Below are 5,696 nucleotides of genomic sequence, written 5' to 3'. Positions count from 1 at the left end.
CCTGCCGGCCTGCCTCCCTCCCTCCCTCCCGGCCGGTCTGCCTGCCGGCCTGCCTGCCTCCCTCCCTGCCAGCCGGCCTGCCTGCCTCCCTGCCGGCCGGCCTGCCTGCCTCCCTCCCGGCCTGCCTGCCGGCCTGCCTCCCTCCCTCCCTCCCGGCCGGTCTGCCTGCCGGCCTGCCTGCCTCCCTCCCTGCCAGCCGGCCTGCCTGCCTCCCTGCCGGCCGGCCTGCCTCCCTCCCTGCCGGCCTGCCTCCCTCCCTCCCTCCCGGCCGGCCTGCCTGCCTGCCTCCCTGCCGGCCTGCCTGCCGGCCTGCTGGCCGGCCTGCCTCCCTCCCTCCTGGCCGGCCTGCCTGCCTCCCTGCCGGCCGGCCTGCCTCCCTCCCTGCCGGCCTGCCTCCCTCCCTGCCGGCCGGCCTGCCTCCCTCCCTGCCGGCCGGCCTGCCTGCCTCCCTGCCGGCCTGCCTCCCTCCCTGCCGGCCGGCCTGCCTGCCTCCCTGCCGGCCTGCCTCCCTCCCTGCCGGCCGGCCTGCCTGCCTCCCTCCCTGCTGGCCGGCCTGCCTGCCTCCCTCCCTGCCGGCCGGCCTGCCTGCCTCCCTGCCGGCCTGCCTCCCTCCCTGCCTCCCGGCCTGCCTCCCTCCCTCCCGGCCGGCCTGCCTGCCTCCCTGCCGGCCTGCCTCCCTCCCTGCCGGCCGGCCTGCCTGCCTCCCTCCCTGCCGGCCGGCCGGCCTCCCTGCCTGCCTGCCTCCCTCCCTGCCTCCCGGCCTGCCTCCCTCCCTCCCGGCCGGCCTGCCTGCCTCCCTGCCGGCCTGCCTGCCGGCCTGCCTGCCGGCCTCCCTCCCTCCCTCCCTCCCTCCCTCCCGGCCGGCCTGCCTCCCTCCCTGCCTCCCGGCCTGCCTCCCTCCCTCCCTGCCGGCCGGCCTGCCTCCCTGCCGGCTGGCCTGCCTCCCTCCCTGCCGGCCTGCCTCCCTCCCTCCCTCCCGGCCGGCCTGCCTCCCTCCCGGCCTGCCTCCCTCCCTCCCGGCCTGCCTGCCTCCCTCCCTCCCGGCCTGCCTGCCTCCCTGCCGGCCGGCCTGCCTGCCTCCCTGCCGGCCGGCCTGCCTCCCTCCCTCCCGCCCGGCCGGCCGGCCGGCCTGCCTGCCTGCCTGCCTCCCTCCCGGCCTGCCTGCCTCCTTCCCGGCCTGCCTGCCTCCCTGCCGGCCGGCCGGCCTGCCTCCCTCCTGGCCTGCCTGCCTCCCTCCCTGCCGGCCGGCCTGCCTGCCTGCCTCCCTCCCTGCCTCTAAGTCCAACTAAAACATGAAGTCTGTGATGTGGGAGCTGTAGCCATCTGGTTCTTCTTATATCCCGATCACAGACCAAAGAACGATCTTTGCCATAGATTAGTGTTTTCAATAAATCATCTGTCGATGGCTATCGATAAAGGAAATTGTCAACTTTTAACGGCTGTGGACCCTGCTCCTGGGCACCCAGGGAAGCTAGGCTTTAACATTTACCAAGCTCCAAATGACCCTGTCAAACCCCAAAGCGTGTGCTCTGTTTCTGCCCTGAGCACACGTTGCATGTCCGCTTCGTTTAAATAAACAACAACAAAAATGGATCAAAGGGGTGACTTGGCTGGCTGGCTCCCTCAGCTAGGTCAGGGGAGCGGGTGACTCTTCATTGCCGGGCTGTGAGTTCGGGCCTTATGTTGGGTGTGAAGAGGACATAAAAACAAAACCAATCCATCAGTCAGTCAGTCAGCTGAGAATTAAAAAGGAGCCTTCCAAACATACGATGAGAAAATGGAAGAAAACCTCCCTGGATCCCCAAAGATTAAAGTCATACAGCTTTGCACATACTGAAAACAGAAAATAAACCCTGTAAAAATTTTCTGCCGTGTCTTTCGTCATTATACCTCGTAACAACAACAACAACAACAACAACAACAACAACAACAACTCCTCCTCCTCCTCCTCCTCCTCCTCCTCCTCCTCCTCCTCCTCCATCCATTCTATTTAAGAATTCCCAACACTGACAACTCTTATAAAGACCATCCAAGCACGGGACACAGAACTGCATTAGACCACATTCTTATGGCTACCTGACAGACATTAGAACTTCCACCCTTCGTGGTGACCCCCCGAGCTCACTGATGAGCTCTGCTTCCGAGTACTCCCGTGAAGCACACCACAAGCTCAGTCCGTGTTCACGGGACCACACTTAACAGATCGGGAACAGAACAGAACACACACCATACGGCGTTCACAGCAGCTGACGGAAGGGCAGGGGAAATACAAGTACCTCACACATCCAACTAATGGGGTTCTCTGAGAACAAAACTCTCTTTACGTCTTCCAACGTCTTCCAATGGGTGTGGATGTCCTTTGGATGCAGAAAACATTCGCACGTCATTTGCTATCGTTGCTCTCGGCACGCTCTTGCACCGAGGCCAAGGGACTGAGAGATGCATCTTGCCAGGTTAAAAAAAATCTATCCATCGTGTGCCACCGCCACTGAGTCTCTGCACGCACTCTCTCCTTTTCTCACTCACACTAGCCTTTCGTACTTTGGCACCACTGTCGTTCGAACACGAGGATCAGAAAACACAAGGTTTCAGAAGTTCAAACAGCCTTCTGGTTGCATAGCACACCCTTGCATTCATAGCATGGATACGACTCCGCGAAATAAAGAGTAGTGGATATAAATGGGACACCCAAGGTCAAAGTCACAGCCTGTATGGTGTGAAGACGAATTCAAGAGTGAGAAAGCACGTAGACGGAAATATTCCTTCCTATGGCAGAATATTTACAGCACTGCTTTCAATGAAGTGCTTCTCCCGTAAACATTTGAAATGAGATCAACGGCACAGATTCAATGAAGGCTTCATACTGTACTTCTGCATAGGAAGGGGTACAAGTGTCACAAACTACAAACGAAAGCAAAAAGACCAAACACTGTGACACCAGATCTCCAAAAAGGAGGTTTTCCTGGGGGTGGGGAATTAATGTGGTGGGGTTCCAATTAAAACAAGGAAAAAAGAGTGTACCTATAATGAATGGTTTCCATAGTGAACACGCACAAAGAATTCACTTGACGAGTCCAGGGATACAATATTACAGGAGAAATCCTTTGATGTCCATTGTAGCCTGTGTGTGTGTGTGTGTGTGTGTGTGTGTGTGTGTGTGTGTGTGTGTGAGAGAGAGAGAGAGAGAGAGAGAGAGAGAGAGAGAGAACGAGAACCAATCAGGCAGTTGGTTCGCTTTCAAACACCTGATATTTCGACCCTTGATGTAACAAAACTTCTAAAATTCCTTTAGCTTTGCCTCTCTTTCTAAAGAAAAATGTCAAAAATAGTGGTGAATATACTCCACGCTGAACGTACTGATTCTGAAAACTCTCAGTACGGATGGGTTTTATAATACACTTAACCATGTGTGGGGTGCTTGGTTGGCTCCGTCAGTTAAGTGTGTGACTGTGGCTCAGGTCATGATCTTACGTTTTGTGGGTTCGAGCCCTGCACCGGGCTCTGTGCGGACAGCCTGGAGCCTGCTTCGGATTCTGTGTCTCCCTCTCTCTCTGCTCCTTCCCCTTCCCACTCTGTCTCTCTCGGTCTCTCAAAAATAAATAAATGTTTAAAAAAAAAAAGAAAGGAAAGAAAGAGAGAAGAGAAGAGAAGAGAAGAGAAGAAAAAAGAAATACACTTACCATGTGTTTAGAAAAATTTGAATTCCTACCAGTCTATACCTACCCCACTGTCTAAATTCCCCAGCTGGAAGATTTAGAATCTGTGCTTGAGCCAAAGCCTCCAGGAAAACCGCTGCCTGACTCCGCATTTGATGCGGGTCCCCAACCGATGGCCGCACCTGATTTAGAACCACTATCGGAGTTCTTTCCAGAACCAGGGACCCGAGGAGGTTCCTCAACACATGACACATAGAAGTACCCTACGACCCAGCACTTTCACGACGAAGTACTTAGCCAAAGGATACAGGTCTGCTGTTTCCAAGGGGCACACGCACCTCAGGGTGCATAGCAGCACTATCCACGGTAGGCAAAGTATGGGAAGGGGCCAAATGTCCATCGACGGATGAATGGATACAGAAGAGGCGGTATCCATGTAACAACAGAGCAGTGCGCGGCCACCAGAGGGAATGAAGTCTTGCCATTTGCAAGTACCTGGATGGAACTGGAGGGTGTCATGCAAAGTGACATTTGTCCCTCAGAGAAACACATGTATCACAGGACCTCACCCGTGTGAGGACCTTCACTTCCCAAACAGAGGAACTCGGGAAGGGAAGGGAAGAAGGGAAGGAAAAATAACATACAAACAGGAAGGGGGACAAAAACGTAAGAGGCTCTTCCCTAAGGGGAACAAACAGAGGGTTCCTGGAGGGGGTTGTGCCGGGGCGGGGGCTGAAAGGGTGAGGGGTATGAAGGACTCTCCTCCTCAAACCACTGTTGCCCTATAGGCTAACTACCTTGGGGGTACATTGAAAAAATAAATTCAATAATAATATCAGAGAGGGCGAGGGCGAGGGCGAGGGCTACCTGATCATCTGCAAACGTAACAAAGGGAAAGTCCGGGAACCGTTTGGGAATGAAGCTGTCTACCGCTTCTCAGTCCTGGCAAAAGAACTGCTGCAGCTTATAGGCAGTCACGTCCCTCTGTAAGGCACCCGACAAACGCCTTCCTGCTTCTCAAAAGCTCATCTGGGCTTCGATGAGATTCAGGAAGTTTGCAGTCACACCATCGTTCCTCGATCGATCGCATGGCTTTCACCTCGGTTTCCTATTACGTAAAACGAACACGGCCAAAGCCCTTTGAAGGACTAGTGTGAATATCTTTCCTGTCCTGAACCAGAAGAACCTCTCCAAAGCTACCAAAATATTCTTTCAGATCCTGTTCGGTTGTTTTCCACGGGAGACCCAACACTCTTAAATCGGACGTTTTCTGGATGGCTCTCTTCACTTTCACTGCTGAAGAAGCAGGTATCTGTCTCGTCCCTTTTTCTGTGGCTATCTTTGGGATAAGTTGACGACTATCCGCTACCGGATTTCCCCAGCCAGCATCAGGGATGTGCAGAATGTCTTTGACCAGCCGGACACCTCTCATACACTGAGACGCTGGATTCCGGTAGTGCAGTCCACGTGCTGCCGACAAACTGGGCTGTCACTGTGGACAGCAGCACTGTCCCATCGTCTTCCGATGGCATTTCTTTTTTATATATATATAATTTTTTTTTTAATTTTTTTTTTCAACGTTTATTTATTTTTGGGACAGAGAGACACAGAGCATGAACAGGGGAGGGGCAGAGAGAGAGGGAGACACAGAATCGGAAACAGGCTCCAGGCTCTGAGCCATCAGCCCAGAGCCCGACGCGGGGCTCGAACTCACGGACCGCGAGATCGTGACCTGGCTGAAGTCGGACGCTTAACCGACTGCGCCACCCAGGCGCCCCTTCCGATGGCATTTCGATGGGCTCGTCATTCTCATCTTTGGTCACCCGAGTACATTCAGACACCTGCTCTTATTTCTCCGCTAGGCCGCTGCTAGGAAGCCTGACAGGGAACCCGAAGCAGCGAGGGATCCAGGAGCAGCCCAGCTACTGCTTCGCTCCCGCGAAATGGCCGCCTTGTAACTCTTTACGGAAGAGGAAAAAAAAAACACCACCGTGACCGCCACCATTTAATAACCTTGCTCTAAGTGTGGAGAAAGCAACC

At 55.2% G+C, this 5,696-nt stretch overlaps 1 pseudogene; it reads right to left on the bottom strand.

Annotated features, from left to right (window-relative positions):
- Positions 1–3,587: 3,587 nt before the first annotated feature.
- Positions 3,588–5,188, bottom strand: LOC147571083 (TAR DNA-binding protein 43 pseudogene; annotated as a pseudogene).
- Between the last annotated feature and the right edge of the window lie 508 nt (positions 5,189–5,696).

The sequence above is a fragment of the Puma concolor genome, unplaced genomic scaffold (assembly GCF_028749965.1).
Source record: "Puma concolor isolate L17-30 unplaced genomic scaffold, mPumCon1.1.hap2 unalloc_scaffold_65, whole genome shotgun sequence".
Lineage (NCBI taxonomy): Eukaryota > Metazoa > Chordata > Mammalia > Carnivora > Felidae > Puma > Puma concolor.
This window is presented reverse-complemented; position numbering and strand designations above follow the sequence as displayed.